Raw genomic sequence first — 26,059 nt, 5'->3', positions numbered from 1 at the left:
GGATTTATGCCCACAGTTTCGTACCATAAGATGTCATATCCTTACATGATGGTGTTATTTATAGCATTGCTTTTAGGCACTTTTAAGATTAGAGTTCAGAAAAATGGTGTACCTAGGATTTATCCTTGATGCAGAAACAAAGAAATGACTTGAACAGATCTATATGACCTTACATTGAAAATGAGTTTTAAAAGAGCAAATATGGTAACACAAACCCTTTCTGTGTGTCAAGGAGATCCAGGTATAGTCAATTAATCAAGTGGAATTGTATCATAAATAAGTTCAGGCCCAGATTTATTTAAAGTCCACACTTTCATTTTAAGATATTTATTCTCCTAGAAAAAAAGCAAGGCTCAATATGTCAAAGTGTACTTTTGACACAGAACAGATTTTGACAATTGCAAATTGAAAAGATGGGCAATAGTGCAACAGCTTAACATTTTTTTCCCACTGCAAGTCAACAAAATAGCCAGTTGAAATGTCTTTTACGTTCATCTAGAAGGCAATACCATGAAATGCACCTCAATGTTACCATTAAGTATTTTGTCAGAATAAATATTAAATATTAGTTCTGATTTACTAAAAAGTACATTTTTTACAGAAATCACTTAGAAAAATGGAAATGACTTGTTAAAGCTCTGTATGCAGGATTGTGATTGTATTATATTGTATTAAATAACAGAGGCAAAAGAAGTACAAATTCCTATGAAGATCTTAGTAAGATAATACTTTGAACATAATTATTAATGAAATATGGTGATTTGCAAAAGGAACCAAAAATTAGGAATCAATTCAGCTTGAAATGGTCAACCTATTTAACCTAATTGTTTGCAGGTGTCAAGAGTCTGGGGTTTCTTGATTAAGAAGTAATGTGCATAAAAAGGATATCTGCATTATTTTATCTATATTACCACAGGCTAATAATGGATACAGTACATCATACAAACAAAATTTCACTGGTGTCTTTTATGATAAAAAAGCACAACAACATTTATCCAAGAAAATAAAAGGACCCATTGGAAATATTTTTCCTATGGACATAAACCAAGTATAGTAGGGTGTCGACATTTGCAAGGATTCAGTGTAGAGAACCATTGGGAATAACCAAATTCCATATAACCAAGTCCACCCCTATACCATTGTATAATGTTCTACAGTATATAGTATATTGGGTTAAATTATAGAAGTCACCCTCCCTTATATGATAATTAAAATACTAATGTGTTAGCTTTAAGTTAATTAAAATTGACCAACTAAAACAAACAACAGTTTCTGTTCTAGATCAAGATTATATGTCAAGTCTCTTCAAAGTTTGACCCTGCCCAAAGAAAAGATTTAAAGATAATTATTTATGTTCTGTACAATACATGCAGCAACATGCAATTATCACAAAAATATATTATATTGTATGTTTACACAAGTTAAACATGTTGAATTTTGCTTTTGATGTATTTTCTTCAGATGCAGCCACCTAGAAAGCAAGGTCCTCCTCTTATCCTCCTGTGTTAATAATTAAGGTTCAGTTGGTATACTGTACTGCTGAAGGCACCTGCTGTATCCCAGACAGCATGTCACCATGGTGTTTTTATTTTTTCAAATAATCTGATAATAATAATACTGCACTTCTCTGTAAAACTATGAGGTGGTGCAGTGAATCTTTAAAGCTGTATGTGGCTATCAAACAAATAATTGCAGGATTAAATGTTTATTAACTCATTAGTGTGCAAATCATATTGTTTGCATACTGTACTACAAACAATTTAATTAAATACAATCACATTGTTGAGACAGGATGTTATTACTGTACCACATTGCTACCACAACTCCAAATGAGATACTACAGGTATGTCACAATACTGTATAACACTAACAGAACTATCATTTTTAAAATCACATACAATATACAGAGTTATTAGCAATTGTGTATAAATACTAATTCAAAAACAGATCATTTTAAATTTTGATTGTTTAAAATATTACTTATAGTGGCTTTAAAAACATATTGCATTTAAAAGCAAAAACATGTAAGTTTTGTTTCTCCTTACAGCAGAGTTTTTGGTTCCTCTCCTATGTTGTCTTCTGGTTTTTTCTCTTTCTGTATTGTAATGTCATGTTTTGTCATACAGCTTTTTTAACTGCCTTGGGGCAACCTTGTTGTGAAAGGCGCAATATAAAAATAAATTGAGTTGAATTGTAGTCTACTGGACTTAAACCAGGGACTTAAACTTAAACCAGGGGATAGTGGGGATGGGGGATGTGCATGTGTTCCACAAAAATACTTAGTGATACTTGCAGCTCTGTGTGCATGTTTGTGCCTTTGCTTGTACCAATATGGATAAAAAGGAGCCCATTGTTTGTATTTATATTGTTTTTTTTTTCTTGGTGCATTTAATGTGTTTGCTAGAGATTAGAGTAATGTAAAACAAATTACCACGACTACATAAATGAAACCTTAAGTCACAGTATCTTTACACAAGACATGGGAACCAGAAAGAAAGCACACAAAGGCTATGTGCATCTTTTGTCCTTGTAGCCTGAGGGGGGCCTGCAGGACAGTAAGATTGATTTAATTTGTACATTACGGAATTACTAGAAACTGTATTTTTGGTTTTAAGGTTTAAGTAAGAAGTAATTTGCTATAAGCTTTTAATTGTTTGATAGACTTTCTCTTACACTATATTTCAGTGTTCCTGGACTGTCATTCCATGGAAAACAAGTGTCACCCCTTGTCATTCTGCTATTATTTTGCACATTAGGGAATTTGCTAGAAACCATATTTGGTCTAATGATTGGAGTCTTTAATTATTATAATTAAATTATAATCTTTGATCTTTATTTTACAAAACAAGTACCAAAACATTAGGGCAGACACCCTCCGAATTACATGAACATCATTCAAAGCGATACTGTACACTATAGAATGGTGTATACAGCCTGTTTGGTCCTGTGGCCTGTGGGGGCTACTGTCATAGGCCTCCAGAGGCAATTTCACCTGGAATTGTGTCCCCTCAAACAATTCATAATATCTCTGGCCGTATAGACATTAGAGGCCTTGCATTAAATGTAAACCATCAGATCTCTTATACTGTATATTTTACTGTGTTCACTCACCAGACAGGAAAAAACCCCATCAAGAAACATCAATTTTTCAAGCTGTGGCCCTGTCAGAAAGCTGAAAATGCATGTAGAACATGTCCTGTGTGTCTACTAGGTTGGATAACAATTTGAGACAAATTAAATAAACACAAAAAATCTATACAATTATTTGTGAAAACAGGACCTGGAATGTTATTGCTTACATACCTGGAAAATGTTTAAAACTTACTTAAATCCACTTTTAATGGTTCTTTTCTTCCAGGTACAGCTTTTGTTCAATAACTATTAAAATGAATAATGAATTTTCAGAAAAAGACACTACCATAAACACAGACAATACCTTGAGGTCGAATACAAGGTATCATAATTATTTTACATTTCTGAGAATGAATGTTTAAAATTCTCTCTATAAAAATAAGCAGTGCATGACCAGTGACATTAGTTTTGTTACTAAGGTAAATAATCTTAACCTCTGTACACAAAAGAACAGCAGGATCAGTGAACATAGTCAATATTTTCTGATGAGTGGAGTTCCTGAATAGATAAGACATTCTGCAGTTTGTGGTGGATGGTTATCCCTTACTGTTTTCAAAGGCACTACCTCCAAACCTGCTTTGTTCTACAGTTTATGGTAGAAAAAAAGTTTCTTACAATATTTTGAAGGATAAGAACTGCAATATACAGTTCTGCATATATGATTTGTAAAATGATTAGTAACAAAATTCCTACAGTGTCAAAAACTGCCTGTAAAACGGAGCACTTTTCCATACTTCTGTATTACCTGTTCATTTGCTAAGAACATAAAGGGGTGTCAAGAAATATTTCATGGTAGAGATTATACTGTTTTTATTATGCTTATTTAATGTGTTATGGTTTTACAGGAAGTCAAATAAATTGTAACTTTACCATCTTCATAAATTTTTGTTAAAATACCACTCCAAACCCTTACATTTATTTTGTCTTTATCTCAGCCTTCCTGCTTCTTGAGTTTTGAACCACTTAAGGAGGGTTTTTGTTCCAATGAAGGAGGGTAGAATTACTTTTTACTGAAACACGGAAATACAGCTTGCATTTTCACTAAGAACATTGTAAACTGGTAGGAATACTTTCTTCATCTAAAAATACATTTACACTACCAGTCGCCCACTCACTGTGAAAATTAACTTGTCATTTTAAACCCAGTAGTGCAATTACAGTATTTCTGAACACTGTTGCTATGCAGAAAGCACAAACTCACATCTCAACAGTACAGTTAAATATATACTGTATTCAGTATAACAGAATTATGTACACATCCACTGAAGAAGCCAAATAAATTGGAGAATATCCACTGAAGAAGCAAATCAAATATTGTGTTGCTTTTAATTGAAGAGACATATTCATTACTGTTGATTTCCAGGAACGGAATTATGCCCTTTATTTATTCAATTAAGCTACTTGGCAGTTAATAAAAAAAACATTTTTGGGGTTCTCAATAAATAAACATTACAATTCATGACAAGGATATCCCATGTTTGTAAGAGCCTAGTGTAAGTTACTGTTTACACAAAAACATTTTTAATTCTACAAAGGAACAAGTAATAGGTTTATTCCAAGAAAAGAAAGAAAACACAACGTTTTGGCCGTGGAGCCTTCTTCAGGTGTAAGCACCTGAAGAAGGTGCTCATTTTTAATTCTGTGTGTTGATGCAGTTGATACTCTCTTTGAAAGTTCCATTGATGGAAATATTTTATACTTCTAAAATTACATATAATGCAATCTGTTACAGTTTGTAGAATCAGTGTGTACACGTTTCAGTATTTTGTCAAGGGAACATGTAAAATAATACATAAAAGGCATCTACTGTACAGTATATGAGGGACAGTTAGAAATTGCTTTTGAATCATTTTGTTCAGATTGGAGTCTTCAACACATAGGGAACTTGACTAATGTCTTCTAAATTTTGAAAGGAAAAAATATAAAGAGGCTATTTAGAAGTTTGATTGAAATACAATGAGGAGACTTAGTCTCTGGGTAGAGTAAGTATAGTTATATTGGATGGCTATTGCTAGCCAGTACAGCAGGCGAACAGAAATAAAGTTAAACTTTCTGAAAGAACTAATACACAGATATGTTTGAACTGACTGGACCTGGGAGCAATGTATTTTAAAGTTTAATAGTACAAATTGCAAGGCTTTAGAAACTCATAAAATGTCTTGACATTTGTCTTCATTGCCCTCTTCAAATACAAATATACTGTAGTACAAACATTTCAAGAAGGGCTGTCTGTTTTGATTTTGGTTTAATAGTTATTTAATGATACAAAGTTATACATTAACTGGCTGTATTATATGGTTTGGTGGATGTTGTATCTCTATGCATTACCAGAAGAAATATTCAGACTTTATGTTAAAGTTTGACGTCTGTATTTTCTTTTTCTTTGCTGTATCTTTTATGTTTTTCTAGTATGATGAACATCTCATCTCTTATTGAACCAGTAAAAGTGTGGTTATCATTGTAATTTCTTCATTATAGTGATAGGTATACTCTCATGTTAGCATACTCTCATATTAGCATTGAGTTGTCTGTTCTTGAAAATTAAATTTCACTGGGATTTAACCCACATCATAGATGAAACTACTACACATCATAGTTGAAACTATTTCACATCTCAGAGGAAACTACTTTTGCAACAGAAGTCCTTTGCAAATGCAACTTTACCCATTCCCCATTTATTTTAGGGTGTCATTATGCATGTCTTTACATAACCCTAATGTTGTGTAAATAAGAAGTGACCTTTTCTTAGCTATCGCATGAATAGATATTGACAGTTATCCTTCTTTATTTATAAATAAACTCTTTGCTTTTTGAAAAACCCTGTAATTAGAATAACCCACCCTTCCATCCTTTTCCTAATTCAATTTAGGCAATGGATGCAAGGTGGGATACACCCAGGAAGGGACGCCAGTTATAATTAGAATACTTAAATGCCAAATATATTATTAAAGTGATAAGAACCGGAGAGGAAAGCGAGAAGCAAATAAGTATATAAATGCTTACTGTTAAATAATGAAACATAAATTCAAATATACAGTAAATAATAAAAATAATAGAATCTCTTGTGTTCTTCCCAGATATGATTGCAATATGAGTTACTCCCAGTTTCCAATGAAAAACTGTGAGATAATATGCAGAGATTGGCACACATGCATGAAAATAAATTGAGACTGAAGTGTAAAATAGAGCCCTAGTGGATGTTGGTGGTGACTGCTTAACCCATGTTAATTACCCACAGAAGGCACTCATTGCACTGCTTGCTCTTTGAGTATCTAACATCAAATTTCCAAAAACCGAAAACTTTACAATGGGACACAAGGGAGATTTTCATGTAATGTTGAAATTTCATATGTTGCATCACACATATGTTTCATATGTTGCATCACACATAGCCTGGCAAAGCGATGTAAATTTAATGCTAAGAGATCTATGCCTAGGATGACATTTAATGTATACAACGTATGGTGTACAGGGATTTTCATACATCCTGTGTCATCATTGCTTGGTATTTTAAGCATGGTTTATATAGTTCTTAAGTATATAAAGTACATCACTTCCATAAAATTCTCTAGGCCTTTTGTTCCTCTTTTAAAATAGATATTTTCTTTACTCTATAAAATTAACTTGGAGGATCTTTCAATCCTTGTAAGAGATCTTTATGAAGTGTTAGTGAAATCTAAAGTGGTGCCTTTCAATCTGTTAAATGCATTATAAAAAGTTCTGTTCATTGTTTTTTTAATACACAAGGAACACATAGCTTATTATATTTGTAATGATGGACAGACAGATTTAGCATCATTGCTAAAAAGTACCGAATGAATAATGACAAAATGCAATTAAATACTTGTAAAAAAGAACAAATACGATACATACTTGCCTTTGATTATTTAATTATTAAAAATATCTTCTCAGCTGTATCTTTTGCATTGTTATTTGCTATTATAGACATCTTCTGTATTTTGAAAGATAAACTTTCAAGAACTGTAGTGGAGAAGATAACATAGGAAGCAGCCTTAATATGCAATACATGTGTCATGTGTCTCAATATAAACTCTTTCTCGCAATGAACTCCTAAAACAACTCATTAATATACAGTATGTTTAATGATAGTTACCAAGCAAATTGCCAAAAATATGGAATAATGCAAAATACACGTGGAATTCACAAGATATGAGGTGAAAAGCAGCAAGAGACAGAGGCAATTAAAGAAGCCCTTAAATTTAGATGCAGGGGCTTGTAGAAAGCATAGGAAAGGCTCTCCCAGACCACACTTAGAACTCCACGAGCGGACTGCACGATTGTGGTCTTTATTGACTGGCAGCCCTAAGAGCCCCAAAACACAAATTCCCCTGACTCATAGAGAGTTGTGGTGTTGCCTCACAAATGGGTGTAGAAAGCTGACAGATCAACTTGAAGGATGATACAGTTCTATGCCCAAAGAACCTCCATCTGGGACCTCTTAATGCCAACAACACAATATCTGCTAAATAAATATGGACATACATTTATGAAGTCTTTTGCCGTGCCATTGGAATGGCCTTTCATTGTTTTACAGTTATTGATGACCTGCTCTCCACAACCTCTCCCTTTTTACTGATGATCATGTGGCAAGCTTTTGTTGTGGTTTTGAGACTCAGTGGCTCTGTAGTTCCTGGATCTGCTACATCCAAGACCTCTCTCCTCATTTACAATAATCTTCCCTTTTGGGATCTTGAATTTTCAAGGCCATTGCTCCCCTCTGGGGCCACTGTTAGTCAGGAAAGTCTATAATGTTCTCTAATAACAGATTCACGGTCAAATCCCAAACCATTTATCTTTAGTAGCTCCCTTCTCTCTTCAAGTTCTAGAATTCATCCATCTCATATTTAAGTAATATCAAGCTTATCTAACCCCCTTCAGTGTGGACAAAATTGCAGAAGCCCACACACTATCTATGTACATACTGTGCTGGCTGGTCAACATATGCTATCTTCTGCACTTTTCATAGACTATCCCCAATTCCCTTTGATCTCTTTCTGTTCATTGTCTTCATCACAAATGGACGAGACCTCCCTCCATTTCTCTCCAAGCTCTATTAAATCCTTCTTCTCCAGAAATCAGTAGAAATCAATCAATTGGAAACCAGAAATCAGTGGAAAAGGTCAGTATTAGGAAAGAGCCTGTCTACAATATGATTATCTGCAGCAAAGACAGCAGCTACTTTTGGTGAGAGAATGTTATGATTTTCATAGAGCCTTAGTACATTGATTGACTGATGTAATTCAGAAGCTGGACAGGAACAATATGGAATACCTTCAGATTCTTCATGTCAAAACCTTCCTCACTTCAAAGGAATGAACCAGGGAGGCTGCCGCAAGGGTGAAGTTGAGGTGGAGGAGTTTGTGGTAGAAAAGTTGTTCATAGAGATGTAAACTGGAGGTATATGATTAGGCCCTTCCCACGACCTGCAGTGTGTTGCAGCCTGGAAAACAAAGGAACTAAATTTTGTACTTAATTTTTTGTGTTAAAAGTAAGCCAAAGGAAACAAAATGGGGAAAAGGCATCTGTAAATAGTTGGGTGAATGCTGATTGTTTGGCAGTTGCATCTACTTGTTAAAGTGTCACTTAAAATGATTAAAAATCAAAGCCACATTCAGAGCCTTTGTCAAATGTAAACCCTGGAAAACAGCCACTGGACAACAACTAGGCTCTCCATCCAGTATCACTGTTTTTTTAAAAGCAGTTACCCAAAACTTACAATATTATTATTTTTAAGAACAAATATATGTTAAAAATACTATTTGTGGGGGAGTAATGTGTTTTTTGTATTGTGTTTGGTGTAATGTGATATCTATTGAGCAGGGTACCTTTATTGTTTACTTAACGTTTAAGTTTATTGTGGGAGGTTATAGGGGTGGAGCTTTTACAACAGAAGACAGAGGCTGAGCTTTGTTGTTTTGTTGTTAGTTTTTTGGGTGGATGTTGTTTGGTGTTTCCATTATAACCATGTTTGCTGCATTATAATAAATATATTAGGATCTTTTATGTATTCATTTTGCTAGAGGTCTAGTTTAATTGGACATCCACTAAGAACTGACCCCAGGTGATGATTTGAGGGAAGGGCAAGGCTTGTGACAAGATATTTATATGTAAGAGTGTGGAAGTGTGAGATTACAATATGACTTTCTTCTGAACTTGTGTTTAACAACAATGTTTCAGTAGTATTCTAATCACAACTAAACAATCCAATAAAAATAAATGGGTATCAAACTTTATACATTAGGTTTTGTATTAACTCATCTGCCTGAGGAAATTACTTGCCTTGTCTATAAAGTCACAGCTGTCATAACCTGCAAAGGATTAAAGGAACCTCAAAATACTGATCCACTTTTTTGACTGAGCTATTGGAGCTAGAGCTTTGCTTAATCCAATTAATTCAGGCATGCAATGTTTAGCAGGAAGTGAATGAGATGCAAGTGTGATGCAGGCAATGGAAAGCAAGTAAGGAAACAGGTTGTAGTGCAACTACCAAATCCTACCTCACTTGAGATTGGAATTGTGTGTTCAGCAGCGGAAGACTCACAAAAAGTAGCCTCAGGTGGACTGTACTGACACAGACGTAGGATAGGTACTGATAGTAAGTCACTACTTGCTGAAATTTGCTTGAACTGAATGGATGAGGACAGATACCAAAAAGAACCCCAAAAAGAACAAAATAAATAACACATATTTTACGTATTTGAAACCTAAAATGTAATTAGATCTTAATCCAAGTCCTAATAACAGATAAAGTTAACCTGATGCTGATGAAACAAATGACCCACAATATGACAATCTTTCAATATTTATTTATCCTCAAATCTTCTGATACAATACATGATTTGTGGTTGTGTCACAGATGGCAAGCCATCCAGGTCCTGAGGCATCAAAGCAGCCCTAAACCATTACAATCCCATCACCATACATAATGGATGGGATGAGGTTCCTCTGTTTGAAAAAAGTGTTTCTTTTTCACCAAATATAATGCTTCTCATTCAGAGAAAGTCTCATTCATATTTGACTCATCTGTCTAGAGAACATTGTTCCAGAAGCCTTGTGGTTCATCACTGTGTTCTTTGGCAAACATCAGACAGGCAGCAGTGTTCTTTTTGGAGAATAGTGGTTTTCTCCTTACTATTTTTTTTCCTTGAATACCATTCTTGTTCAGTCATGTTCTGGTAGCTGAGTCATGTACAGCTACACTAGCCAAGGTGAGAGTGGCCTGAAAATCCCTGGACATTACTATATGCTGGCTTGTTCTTCGATATATTTTGGTAGGACAGCAGCTTCTAAGTAGAATGACTATGGTCTTGAACTTTCTCCATTTGTGGACTATCTGTCTGACAGTGGTTTGGTAGCTCCATGAAACAATTTTGTAACCCTGTCTAGGCTGATAAGCATCAGTATATGTTTTTCTGACATCCCCAGAGATTTTCTTATACCGTAGCATGACTTTTTCACACACTTTAAATTTAAATTTAAATGTAATATTATCTTGTTTTAAAGCATATTTTTCTCTGTGGTGCTTAAAGGCTTGGTAGAGGAAGAAGACCATACTTATAACAATACTTATTGCATTTAAACAAGATAACATCACCTTTAAACACAAAACTTATTTAAACAAGACAAAATTGCATTTGTATGAGATAACATGAGGAATACTGCGGCTAACACATCACTATCAATAGGGCTCTCTTCATTAATGCATTGCTCTTTTGGCTACAGCAGCAACATGTGTGCTGTCCTGAAAGTATTTTTGGTTTTGCTTTACATTTCCATATATCTTTACATTCATGTCTATGCAAACCTATACAAAAATACTGTTTCACCTCCCTTCACATGCCACTTTTCCTGACATTTGTTGTTTAATGTAAGCATAGGTTAAATGCTTGTATGGTTATTGTGCCTAAATATTCAACAATCGACCAACAGTAACAGTAGCAGTAATTCAACAGTAGGTACAGTATAAGTTTTCCTGTTACATTGTTATGTCATCATAAATGTTCTGTTTAATATTTAAATATTGGGCAACAATCTATATACTGTACATTTCTGCAGTTTCACATGAAGAGTGAAATACATTTTTACGTCTTGTTATTTCTGCTTTTCACAAAAATGGTGAAAATGACATGCCCAGGAATACTCAATCACAGAGTGCTTTTATTTTTATATAAAAAGACAGTATACATGCTCCACTAGACAAATTCATTTGCACAAAGTTAGGGACAATTTTATTTATATATATTTCAATCTATTATTGAAATGGTGGTGGCAGAATTGGAGATGCTTTGGGGATTCTTCTCTGTGACTGGGACTAGAAAACTCATAAAGATAGAAGGAAAAATGGATGGAGCTAAGTACAGAAAACTCCTGGAGGAAAACATGCCTCAATCCACAAGAGCACTGGGACTTAGAAGACGATTCATCTTCCAACAGGACAATGACCTGAAACATACAGCAAAGGTAGTGCCTTAAAACCAAAAAGGTTTATGTCCTGAAGTGGCCTTGTTAAACCCCAGACCTCAATCCAATTGAGCATCTGTGGAATGACTTAAAAATTGCTGTTCACATCCAACTTGATGGAGATTGAGCAATTTTGCCAAGAAGAATAGGCAAAAATGTCAGTGTCAAGATGTGCAATGTTGATAGAGACTTACCCAAAGAGACTCACAGCTGTAATTGCTGCCAAAGATGGTCCTACCAAGTATTAACTCTGGGGGGGGGGGGGGTGTGTGTGTGTGTGTGTGTGAATATTTATGCATTCAATTGTTTTCTGTTTTTTATTTGTAATTTGGTAAAATGTCTGGATGTTTTTTCACTTGGACATTATAGAGTACTTTGTGTTGATAAGTAGCAAAAATTCTCAGTTAAATACATGGTTCCATGCTGTCACAAAATAAAATGTGAAAAGGTCCAAGGGGGGTGAATACTTTTGCAAGGCACTGCATTAGGCAATCTTGTGTACTAAGTAATTATTGTATTTAAACAATGTTATCTAATTTAAATGCAATATTATATTTTTTAAATGCAATAAGTATTGTGTCACAAGACTGAAATGCCAAATGCTAGAAACACACTGAGTTATGGACAGCAGGTGACTATTTATACAGGATGTAAGAGAGCAGAAGTGTGAGACTACAATTTGACCTCCTCTAATCTGTTAAACAACATCATTTAGTTTTTTCTGTGAATTATATTTCTTTTGACACAAGAAGAGAAAGTGAATACCTCCTTCAGGATATTTTAAATGTGTTATAGAAAATAGGCAGGCAGTATGTAGCTTTGGAATAAATGATGGTGCACAAAGGAGATAATAACTTTAATTTGTGAATCAAGACTGAACATTAACAGTACCTGTTTTATTTAATAAAATAATTAAAAGGGCCATTTAATGATGCATGATGTTGTTTTATTTCCCATTTCACATTACTCAGTTGTTTTTGTTGGTATTGTTTCATAGGCTATAATAAGAATAAAACTTTTATGTTAAGTATGTGGATAATAAGGTCTACAATCATTAAGACTGTTAAAATTGAAGTCTTTAGCTAGACAACTGTGAAAGCAGTTGACTGTAACGAAAGCGTTCTTTCCAGACCCTATGCAGACGACACAATCCGGGGATGAGTGAGGAAAACACGGGGAAAAAAGCATGCGGGAGTTGGGAATGAAAACAGGGATCCTGTCCGTGGTGCGATGGTGTTCGGGGAAGGTGTAGCCGAGGCAAACAATCCAGAAATGAGTCCACAGGGAAATCCAAGAGGAGACAAAAATCCAAACCCGGGTGGTCTGTCCAAGACAAACAGGGTTAAAAACAGGAACCGGGTTGGGACTGGCACGGGAACAGGAACAGGAACTAAAAACTTGACAGGACTAAGCGCTTCCAGGTCCCGGACTCGCCTGGTACAAGAACCAAAGCAGAGCGTGGAAGAGAGGAAGCGTCTGGCTTTTAAGGGGAACTGAAAAGGGGGCTGGAACAGGGAGAAGGTGCGGGAGATGAGTAAAAAACAAGGAAGGGCTGGAGCGTCCTAAAGAGGAGGGGTTTACGAACGTGACACTGTGAGGACATAATTATAGAACTACACGAATGTGGGGTGTGTAAAGAGATTTTCCAAGTGTAATGTTGTAGCTATTCAAGCAGCTTATACTGTACATTTTGGGTCATGAAAGCACAACGTATATTTTACACTTATAAACTTTGAGCTAACAGCATTAACCTGTCACAGCAGAGTGTAAATTTGCATTCACTCAGACCAAATGAATACTTAAAAACTTTCTGTATAAAAGAAATACAGATTTTTTCAAGAGCCATTGAAAATATAAGGAGGTAACTAGCAGAGCTTTACGCCACTTTCCACCATGCATATTATGATTCTGATTAAGGCTTTTCCTTCTTTTCTGCATTGTGTTGCTGCTTGCCTGTGCACCTTCCTGGATTACCTCTATCTGATGCCATGAATTGTTGCTATATTTATCTCCTGCTTGCTGACCAGCCTGTTCCCTGCTATCAGAGACTGCTGATTCTGCTGTGTGTTGTGCTGCTGTTGCGAACAGTGTTGACCTACCTCTTTCCATTTTGTCAATGACAGCTATACATTCTATCAGTTCAGGGTGGCTGTGGTCAACATGCTATGGATGGGCAGTGCGTTAGTATTTTCTATACTTTAATATAGACTAATATTTACATTCTCTTACTCTGTGTCAATGTTACTGTGTTTTCAATTCCTCACTGGCCATCCGTGTCATGTATTAACACCAGGGCTTAGGTGGAGTTTTTGTTAATAATAATAACTCTATTTGCAATATCAGTCCTTGTTTTTTACATTATCAACAATATTCACCCCAGACCCATGTTATTACGTACTGCTGTTTGCATGTAAATATTGATCACCTCTAATCCTAAAATTTCTTCTGTGAGGAATGCTAAAAGTCTTGCTATCTTTAATTACTTGGTCGGTGACAAAGCTCTGCTTTGCAATGCATCAGAATGTTGATTTTTAACCGACAATTATAAATGAGTTTTTAAGCTACTAAATGGGGTTGCACCCCCCTGATGTAACTGCTGTATGTTGAAAAATCTTGCTATACTCGCAGAATGGTACATTAGCAGTCACTCAGTGAGTAGATGCTGGTCTAAATAAGGTTCAGTGTGCACAATGTCATATCCTTTGAGTATGTTTTATTTAATAAAAATAGGTATATCAATCTTTGCTGGTAGTTTTGGTTTACTGTCTTAAACCATTATATACTTTTAGATATAGTTATGTGTTTTCCTGGCTGCTCAGATACTGATTTCTTAACAACTTCTGATTTTCTTGTTTTAATTAAACATGCCAAAATTGCAACCTTGCTCTCGGTTGCTTGCTCTTTTGCTCAAACCATAAAACTAATAGAAATAGTTGTAGACTGAATTTGGCTAATCCAAATAGTCTGGTAGAAGAAATCACTCACCTGCAGTTGGTTTAGTCTGATTTATTTGAGAAACTGAGATCTATATATACAGTACAGTCACCTCCGAAATTATTGGTACCATTGATAAATATGAGCAAAAAAGGCTGTGTAAAATAAACAGCACAGTTAATAAGCTTGAAATGTACTCAAAAATACTCAAAAACTATATTCTTATGTTTTTATTCAATTGCGCAGATAAAATGTTTTTGTTATCAAATAATACTTTTATTTCTAAGACTCTTTAGGGGTGCTGATCATTTTGACACCTATCTTTTAAAGAAATAAAATCAAAATTAAATCTGAACTAACATTGTTTTTTCACCTTCATCTCAGTCTTAAGAACGTACAGTGTATCGTGGGATTTCATGACTTCCTGTTTCACTGAGGTATAAAAATGAGGATGTAAAATCCCTTTGCCACCCATTACCATGGAGAAAAGCAAGGAACTCACAAATGAAAAGAAACAAATGGTTGTTTTACTTGAATCAGACAATGGATACAAAACTAAAAAAACTAAATATACCACATACCACTATTAGGGCAACAGTGAGGAGAATGGTTTGGGGGGCAAAATAAAATACATGGGTCACAGATGGAGAATTGCAGAAGTTGGTTAAATTGTAACGTAAAAAAGTTTCTAAATCTATATTTAGATGCTACCTTCTTGCCAATAGGCTATTTGGAAGGGAGCAATTGAGAGCAACCAAAGTAACGTAAATTCCTGGAGTTTGTTAATGGCATTGGTACTTGGACTAGAACTTAGTGCTATGGTCAGATGAAATGAAAAAAGCAGTCTTTGGCCAAGTACACCAGCAGTGATTAGCATTAAAAGAAGAATGTGTATGTAGAAAAGAGTAAACCTACTGGAAAAACATATGGTGGTAGATCTCTGATGCTATGGTCCTTGGGCCCTTGTTAAGGCCATGGGCTTCATTAACACTACTAAGTACCAGGACCTCTTCCAGGAGGCTGTAACTTTACTGCAAGTGGATCTTCTATCAGAACAATCACCCCAAGTGCACATTAAAGTCCACAAAGATATGGTTAATTGACTACAAAATCAATATTTGTCAATGGTCTTGTTCTCTGGACTTTTAACATGATTGAAAACGTATAGTTTGAATTGAATAGTGCAGTCCATAACGGCAGACCAAAGGATAGGAACCTGATCTTTGTCAAGGGTACCAATCATTTTGGAGGGAATTGTACAAGATCTGTTGCATAAATAATAAGACACTGCCATAAATGATCAATTGTTAAACTACAGGTATATGTCTTCTTTTGTTTGATGATCTCCTGGTAAACAAATGAAAGTAGCAGGATGATTCCTTAAGTATTTGTGGAGGAAGACAGGCTAGAGTGTTCAATCAGAGGCTTTTAAACAACATCATATATCCTTTACAGATGCTAATAAAGTTGCTAGATCCTCCCTGTGTTCCAATCTTGTAGATAAAGGTAACAGTAATCCTACAGTCTTTTTTTCTACCATCAACTAAACACTCAATAAATCTGCTTTCCCTCCTCTACTGAATGTTATAAGACATTTATACAATTCTCCACAATATTAATAATCCATTGCTCGACCTCACCTTCTCCAATCATGTCAATTATGCCCATTCCTGTTTCTAAGTACTTCACATACAAGTGATGCAAGCTAACCTGTGATAACAACCCATTATTCTTATTGGCTATCAACAAAAGCTAATGAAAGTTGACGGTTTCAATATCATTTTGTGATAGTGCTGAAATTAGACCTTTAACTAAATTAGAAACCATGTTATTTTTAACTTTGTGTTATCATCACCCTTATTAGAAATAACATAAGTGTATCTTTTTGCATCAACATAAAATAATCATTTTATGCTGATCCTGGCAGGCCTTGCTATTGTTTCTACATTTATTTAATCAGGATAAGACAACTGTAAAACCTTGCATACTAGGGCGTCAAAATAGGCTTAAGGGCATAATAAAGGTCACTATTGAGGTCATTCAGCACACCTAACCCATTTGGTACTTAGGAGTTAATTTATAATTAATAAGTAATAATTGCTTACACTTATATAGCGCTTTTCTGGACACTCCACTCAAAGCACTTTACAGGTAATGGGGACTCCCCTCCACCACCACCAATGTGCAGCATCCACCTGGATGATGCGACTGCAGCCATAGTGCGCCAGAACGCTCACCACACATCAGCTATCAGTGGGGAGAGCAGAGTAATGAAGGCAGGTCATAGATGGGGATTAATTAGGAGGCCATGATTGGTAAGGGCCAATGGGAAAATTGACCAGGACGCGGCGGTTACACCCTTACTCTTTTTGAGAAACGTCCTGGGATTTTTAATGACCACAGAGAGTAAGAACCTCGGTTTTACGTTTCATCCGAAGGATGGCGCCTGTTTTTCAGTATAGTGTCCCCGTCACTATACTGGGGCATTAGGACCCACATGGACCACAGATGAGCGCCCCCTGCTGGCCCCACTAACACAACCTTAGTTTTTCCCAGGAGGTCTCCCATCCAGTTACTGACCAGGCTCACACCTGCTTAGCTTCAGTGGGTTACCAGTTGTGAATTATTGGGTGACATGGCTGCTGGCATGTCCAAATATCCTATCCATTTCTTGAAGGAAACCACAGTATCAGCTTCAACACCATGGCTGGGTAGCTTGTTCCATAGTCCACACCCATTTGTGTAAAAAAGTGCCTCATGCTCTGTTTTAAATGCAATCCAATGTAGTTTCCACTTGTGCCCTCTGGTTCATATTTCATTACTCATTCTGAAGTTGATTTTGAATACCTGTATCAAGTCTACTTCTATTATCCCTTGTTGCGAGACCTAAATGATCCAGTTTCTACCCTGTTAGTGTAGGACATTCCTTTAACCCATGGAATATATCTGGTTGGTCTTCTCTGGACACATTCCAGTAGCAATATCTTTTATCCCAATACAGAAGTCCAAAGCTACACTAGGATGGCTTAAAAATAAGAAGGTCAAAGTCCATACTTGAATCCTTTTGAGAATCTGTGGAAAGACTTGAAAACTGCTTCCCATAAGTGATCCCCAGGCAATTTGAGAGAGCTTGAGCAAATCTGCCCAAAATAACGTGAGAGAATTGTACCTGGCCAGTGTGAAAAGTTTATAGACACCAAAAAACTAGTTTAAAACCAAAAAACGTAAATAATTGGTATTTTCCATATACTATTTAATTTCTTATTTTGTTTTAATTTAATAATCTATTTAATTATTATTACAGTTAATATGAAGAAAGAGAGCTCTACTAAATAAAACTAGATGAATCAGCAATGTATCATGAAACAATGTAAAATGTTTTAGCACAATAGCAAGTATAATCAAGGAAAGACGTCAATTGTAAAAAAGTGTGTTGTGATCCACATGAAATAAAGTTATTGTATGAGTCTAAATAGAAGGTCTTCCTCAGACATACAAATTGGCTGTGGTTGTTCTTGTCAATAGTCTTTATAAGTTATTCCAGGTATTTTTAAAAGCTAACCTGCTTTTTCAGACACAAAAATGTTAGAATTAAAAATAGGCATACAAGAGAAATATTGCAGTTCAGCAGTAATATTGTAGTAATGTTTTTTCTAAGGATAGCTGATTAACAGGTAATCTACAACATTTTTTTTTAAAATACAGTACATATTTAAAGATCATGAAAAGAAAAACAGAACATAGGTAAACTGTTGCACACATACTGTGGTTACATATTAATTGATTACTGGCAATGTAAAAGACTGAAATTAGCAAAAGCCAGCTGCAGCAACTGCAGAGAGGCAACAGTATAATCAGTGAGGCGCATTTAGGCATAAATTCATATCTAAGATGGAGTCATTTATGAAAACATACCCACAAGTCAAGAGACCAGTAATTGCTGATGTGACAGTGTTCTGTCAAAAGCTAACTAGGATTTGCTATCAGCAAATCAGCAAAAATTAGAAGTCAAACTACATCAGCAACTAAATGCCTTGTTAGTCCCATCTTTGTTTTTTTTTTGTCTGAGGTCACCAAAAACTGCATTATTATGACACATTTGTGTGCATTTATCTTTTTATTTAAAATGTATCTTTGAACAAAAACAATTACTTAGATACTTTAAATGTAAGATAATGAGTTACCCATTTTAATGGTGTTGTTAAAGCAAAAAATAAGTATTTTTATTGATTAAAAAACATGGAAAGCTAAGCACTTTTACTTGAATAAAGTAATGTTAAACAATTAAGACATGAATAAAGAAGACAATTAAGATATCTTTTACTACCACCTAACATTGAGCAGGTAGTTACCTTTTTGTTATTTATATGCTTCCCATTTGGAAAGGGTTCTTAAAATATACAGGACTGTGCTTTTAAAGGAGATGCTATAAAAGATTAATTATTGCTTTTTAGTGAAGTGTAGAAAGTACATTAAAATGCCAGGCCCTTATTGTTACCTATATATGTTTGGTGTATATTCAGCATATTTAGTAATAGCTATAACTAGTTTCTTCCTCCACTCATCTCACTTGCAACAGACCAAATCAGATAAAGTTTCTTTCTTCACCGAGGCACTCCCAGCACACAGCAAGCAGCAAGTCTGACCATGGACTAACCCAACCCTGCTCCGTATTCAGAGACAGAAGTTTAAACTCATCATGGACATTTGGCCAATAGGTCTTTGAATACAAAACATCTTTATTCACATTATAATTCTCAAGAGTTCAACTATTACTCCAAACAGTTATTACTCCAACATTATTTCCTAACAGTCATCAAAGTGCTTTTGTGAATTTGTGATTTACTGTACTGTTCCAATTTCAAATTATTACCTTAAATTAAAACCCTTATATCACTACATATTTTATTCATTTTTTTACCAGTTTTAGTTTTTTAATAAAACACAAATCCTGCAACATATATTTTTTTGCTATACCAAATTTTAGAATCTCATTGATCAGAATCTTCAAAGCTTCATTACATATAAGGCAAAGTGTGCATACTGTAAGTGGATAGTATGAAGTGCTGCAGTAGCAATCAAATCTTATTGACTCATTATCAACTTCCTTTTTCTTCACATCTGTTTCTTTCTGCACATCCATAGAACTACTTTCTGTACTACAAGAAAAGTGAGCTGTATATTACCTTTTAAACCTGGAAATCACAAATAGTGATTGGTTGTGACATCGTCATTCTCCACCTTGTAGGTTCTTTATTGGTTGGTTACCCTTTGGTAACCAACCAATAAATGAACCAATGATTCAGTGTGACCTTTGACTCAAGGAATTAGTCAGGATGGTCTCCCTTGGTGTATACCAGACTGAAATGACATCGTTAGGGATGCCATCATTAGCTCATCATTAGGGAGATTAAGAATGTGCCCTTTTTATGATCAAACATACTTATGTTACAGACTTTGTATATGATTCATATCAGAGAGGGCCCTTTCAGCTACATTCTTAGTTTTTTAAACAGAGGTCAAAGCCGCTTAGTGTAATAATACTACCTTCCTGCGACTTTGTGTTTGTGCGCCATCCTTCGGATGAGATGTAAAACCAAGGCACTGACTCTCTGTGGGTGGAGCGGTGGCTCTGTGGTTAAGGATCTGCGCCTGTGGCTGGAAGGTTGCCAGTTTGAATCTTGAGACTGGAAGAGGAATCCTACTCCATTGGGCTCCTGAGCAAGGCCCAGGGGTGCTGTATACTGTAAATGGGTGACCCTGTTCTCTGACCCCAAGTTTTTCTCCCTGTCTGTGTGTCACATGTAGAGCAAGTTGGGGTATGCGAAAAAAGACAAACTCCTAATACAAGAAATTGTATCTGGCCAATAAAGTGATCTCTCTCTTATTAAAGAATAAAGAATAGCGGTGTTACCGGAATTTCCCATTGGCCTTTAACAATCATGGCCTCCTAATAATCCCGATGAATTGGCTTCATCACTGTTCTCCTTCCCATTGATAGCCTATGTGTGGTCTGGTGCATTCTGGTTTCATCCAGGTGAGGCTACATATTGTTGGTGGTGGAGAGGAGTCCCCATTACCTGTAAAGCGCTTTGAGTGGAGTGTCCAGAAAAGTGCTATACAGTATAAGCATAAAAAAATATTATTAGAAGAAAAACATTTAAAAAGAGAGCAGACCAATGTACTTACTGTAATTAACCCTGAAGTTAGTAGGTATATTTGTAGTGGTTATACTGTACAACTACAGATTGGCAAAATGGGGATTCTGCACAAACCAGGATGGCCTCCTGTCAGTCCAAATTTTTGTCTTGTTAATACATGACCTGCAACTCAGTTACTGTGCAGATACTGTACTGTGTAGCAAGTTTATTCCAAGTGTCACAGGCATAATTGTAGAGAAAATGCAATACATATTATTCATGTATACATTGTGTATATTAAACAAATATTATAGAGTGGTGCTCCTATGTCAACCAATATACCTTTTCCACTGTTGTATTCTGAACATTGAAGGTACTCATTGTAGAAAGCTCTGTAACTGATCACCTAAAGAACTGGTGAATATGATCTGGGTACTTTCTAAATCACACTACTGTACCATTAATAAAGATGCTTATTCATTATATACAGTAGCTACAGAGTGTTAGGTTAATGCCTTATAACTCTTTTTATAATACAAGTATTTATTAAAAGGCACATTGTTCTGCTATCATATGTAATTAAAATACCACTACTTTTGAAGATTTTATTTGCATTTGATTAACACTATTAAGGTTAAATCTGTAAAGATAACCTACAGTACATAATTCATAGCACTTTTAGTTAGAAGCCTACTGTACTGTATGTATTGCCATGTCTTATTGTTAAGATTTTGTTTTGTCCAATACTCTGTGAATTGAGGAAAGAGAGGCAACAAGGTCTCTGTGCTTGTGGGCAGGTAATTAGGTGGAATAAATTCCAATGTTGGTGATTTTAGAGTAGCATTTCATCCTAATCTGCATTTCTACGGGAGGTGGGAAGAAACCAGGGCACACAGAAAAAACACATAGAAAGAATGTGTAAAATCTGCACAGGCAACACCTGAAGCTACTGTAGCATCTAACCAAGGACCTTCAATCCTGCAAGTTGTGAGGCAACAGTGCTAACCACAATGTGGTTGAAGTATTGAAGCTGAAGTATTTCTGAATTACAGTACGTGGCTGATGATACATAAAGGCATTTCACAAATCTCTGAAACACTTTTAACTCATCTAGCAGTTTTTACTTTATTGCAGTTGAATTTGCTGTGCTCAGAGTGTGGCTTCAATCGAGCAAAAGTGACTTACTGTAAACTAAATTTGCTTTTTTAAATGAAGTTACATTTTTCCAATGCACTATAAACCTGCACAGGAGAAATAAATCTTGCAAAAGATTAAGGTGACATCTGACTGCAAAACATGTCCTCAAGCTAAGAGAATGCAAGATGTTATTTAAAATCTTTTGCCTAATGTTAAAGTTTAAATTAAACTGGTTTTCTATTAGGCATGGTCTGCCAAGCAGAAATACTCCACAAGATGTCAGGTCTATCTACTACCGTTGCATTAAGACTTGCCTTAGGACTGGTAAAACACTTTACTAATGCTTTGCTAGAATAGAATACCCACAGTGCAGTATAAAAGTTTAATTTTTTCTGCATGAAATGAGAAATATTATACCTGATTATGCAGAAACATGAACTGTAATTTATTTGTATGTGTTATGGGTCAATCTATGAAACCTAAATTTGTGTTTTCATGAATCACTGGATATTTTCATTTATACATGTTGTAGGAAAAAGGTGTACTATTTCACTTTTGCGACTTTCAAATTTTTTTGTGCCTTTTTAGAAGTTTTTTGTGCCTTAACAAAGCAGCCGGGTGCACAGGAATGTAGCTAAAGATGCCCCTCTGATAAAAGACATCATAAAACTGTATCAAGCTGAAGAGTGTAGTGACGTATAGTGCAGATGAGCTCCAGCAAGTCTCCAGGCTGGTTTATTCCCAAAGACCACAAGTCAAAGGTCAGTATCTAGCATCAAAAGGAAGATCCACCAATAAGTGATCTGCAGGGTGGGTACTAGAATCAAACCTGATAGCATCTTGGCCAGTCACCAAATGGTGATGTCACTGGATATAAACTGGAACACAAATCCTTCTTCTCCAGTTATCTACTGGCTTAAAACTGCCAAACTGACTTTTATAACCATGTGACCGCAAGCAGTCCAAGTCAGGACTTCACTTCTCCAAGAAGCCAGGCCGAGAGTCACTAAAGTACAGAATTCTGCCCAGGATATTTTCTCTGAACCCAAAGAAATCTTGTGTTCTGCGAACTCACTGTTATTTTCACCTGATCAACTAAATTAGACAGTTGGACACTTTCTTTTTGTCGACATTCAGAATATTCTGAACAAAGCTATACTGTAGTATGGAACGAACTGAGTACTAGTACTGTCCTACATAAATTACTCTATCCCAGACTCCCTTGACCCACTTCAGTTTGCTTACCGCCCGAATAGGTTAGTTGATGGTCTCATATCTCTAACACTTCATACTGCCCTAGAACATTTAGACAGATGGGGTACCTATGTTATTGATTTATTGATTACAGCTCGGCCTTCAACAATTGTTCCAAGCTGGTTCCAAAACTCAGGAATCTGGGCTTATGCAACTCTATCTGCAACTGGATACTGGATTTCCTAACGGGCAGGAAAGCCCACAAGGCTGCTGTCAGTCCCAGGCTATACTCCTTGTTCATCTACGGCTGTACAGCCACCTACAGCAGCAACCACATCATTAAGTTTGCAGATGACACCACTATTATTGGGCTGATCAACAACAATGAGTCCGCATACAGGAGTGAGGTGACCAGGAGACCCAGAAGGAGTCACGCCCCAATCAGCATCAATGGCACAGCAGTGGAAACTGTCAGCTGCTTCAGGTTTCTCGGCCTGCAGATTTCCAATGACCTGGCTTGGACTCACAACACTGTAGCAAAACTGAAAAAGGCACAACAGTGCTTGCACTTTTTGTGGTGCTTAAAGAAATGCGGTTTGGGGAAGCTGTTCTTCAAGAACTTATATGCCAGCATCATAGAAAGTGTCCTCAATAGTGACATCACTGTGTTGTACAGCAGTACTACTAAGCATAACAGGGATGCACTGCAAAGGGTTGTGGCAACAGCACAGAGGATCATAGGATGTGATTTACCATCAATTGGTGAGATCCACACCATCCGCTGTTGCAATAAAGCCCAATCCATCATTCAGGATCCAAACCATCCCGGCCACAAACTGTTCTCCCCCCTACCCTCTGGCAGGTGGTATCGCACTGTTAAAACAAGGAACACTACACTCAAGAACAGCTTCTATCCCCACTGCTGTGCGCATCCTCAACAACAGCTAACTGCAGGGCCTCAGACTCAATACACATCTGCACTCTGCACTTTTTAAATAGTCTACCCTTTTTCCACAATATATTTATTGTTCATGTGTAGTGTACTGTGTATGTGCTGAGAGATCACCACGATTAAGAATTCCAATGTACGTGTACATATGGCTACATATAGTATGGCAATAAACTACTCTACTCCTTTTGTCTACCTTGTGAACCTCAAGAAGACAAACTAAACGGTCTAAAAACCAAAGTCAGTAGGGCACGACTTTGGCAAAGTTGCCTGAGGTGAAGGCAAGCTGCTATGCAAAGCAAGGTAAAACCTCTGTCTCACCTCCCAACACTGAGCAGCTACTACAGAAACCCTGCTAGCTCTTTACCAGCACAAAGTTTAAAGTCATCAAGGACGTTTGGACAATGGATTGTTGAGTATAACTTCATTAATCACATAATTCTGGAGGGCATTATTATTACAAACATGTTTGATGTTTAGTTTGCAATAGTAAAAACACATTTACTTGTGTCTGAGAATATAAATGTAATTTAGTTATATTGTGGGAAATTCTTCATCATAGGAGCAGGACACAGTCTTATGCAGATTCAGTTTTAATGAGCTCAATAAGGACAGCAATGCGCACTGGATCTGCCCCGCGGAACAGACACACTGCATGGGTTCCCAATGCTTATATACGGTAGAGTCAGAAAGAAGTTTACTTCACAATCTGACTTCTTGTCCTGTTCTTTTGTAGAGTATGTACTTAATACCTCTCATAGAATTGTTAAATTATAATATTGAAGAGCTGGATATGTGCAATATGAAATGTCCCATTTCAGTTATATGAAACTGATTAAAGAACTTACAAGTTATACAATAACATATTATATGCATATTTTCACTCTGAAGTTATTAACTCTGAACTTTGTAACCTCTAAGACAATGATTTCCACTTGCGTTCACAGAATATCGTTTCATGGATATATATTCTATAATGTTTTATGTAATGTATATTTTGGTAATATCAATACATTGTAAAATGTATATTTAGAATCCTTGTGTGAGACAGTAAATTATTATATTTGGCTGGTGCCTAAAAGTCGTCAAGTACTCTTGCAATATATTGTTACAATTTCTGATTGTTACAGCAAATTAAAGCCCTCAACTTCCTACAATGTTTTATTCGTTATTGTTTTGCCTTTTCCCAATTTTTTAATTTATTTTATGCTCCATGATAAGATACTGTAGTTAAGCAGAGATAAATCACTAAGAAATTATTGTTTCAGTATTTAATGTACTGGATTCTGACAAGTCAAAGGGTGATTAAAGTATAAAAAGTGGGGCATTGACTAAGAACAGGGTGAGGTGCTATTGCCTTAGAATTCTTAATAGTACATACATGGATTACATTTAGAGATGGAATGCTTAAAATTCAATGGTAGAGTTGAGCAGACAGCTCATTAGGGGAGTTAGTAGTGTGCTAAACTTGGCTTTTAAAGCAGTCTGTACACAGCATCTGACCTGGTTCTGACCGCAAGTGAGATAGATGGTGAAGACGTGGTTTGTCTGGGACTATAGTGCTATTACTGAATATGCCCTGATATTCAGGCAGTCAAGAAAAAGGATCAGCTATAACAAATATTACTATAAAAAAGGTTCAATAGTACAACTTTATTTTGTTGATCAAGTGAAATTTTCAGAAGACTCAAGATTTCTTCTGCTAAAGAAAGATTCTTGAGCAGAATATTTTTAAGTATGGATTTGCTCATTTCTGGCCTGGTGTCTTCAACCAAAGTTGGGAGTCTCATCTCAAACAACAATGATTGCAGTCACATGGTTGGTGATGTCAGAATGCCAAAGTGTGAGAGAGTGCTCATTGGTTGGTTATAATTGAATGTGATCTCTGATCCAGGGTTTTAGTAAAAATGGTCTCTTTTGATGCAGTTATAAAGTAAGATCCAAATTCAGTCCAAATCATTTAATATATGGTAAAACATAACCTGAGACTATAATTATTAAGTTCCTGTTACAGGGCCACTGAGCATTCATGTATTTTTTTTCACAAAATAAACCTTCATCTTATACACTGCACTATCCAATGCAAGTGCAC

The 26,059-nt window shown here is 35.9% G+C and overlaps 1 protein-coding gene across 7 annotated transcripts in view; it reads left to right on the top strand.

Annotated features, from left to right (window-relative positions):
* The window catches only part of znf385d (zinc finger protein 385D), a 288,683-nt gene that overhangs the window by 128,108 nt on the left and 134,516 nt on the right, over positions 1 to 26,059 (top strand). The gene's annotated exons all lie outside the window — the stretch shown is intronic.

The sequence above is a fragment of the Lepisosteus platostomus genome, chromosome 12, assembly GCF_059453375.1.
Source record: "Lepisosteus platostomus isolate fLepPlt1 chromosome 12, fLepPlt1.hap1, whole genome shotgun sequence".
NCBI lineage: Eukaryota > Metazoa > Chordata > Actinopteri > Semionotiformes > Lepisosteidae > Lepisosteus > Lepisosteus platostomus.
The sequence above is the reverse complement of the archived record's forward strand: the minus strand, read 5'-3'. Positions and strand labels throughout refer to the sequence as shown.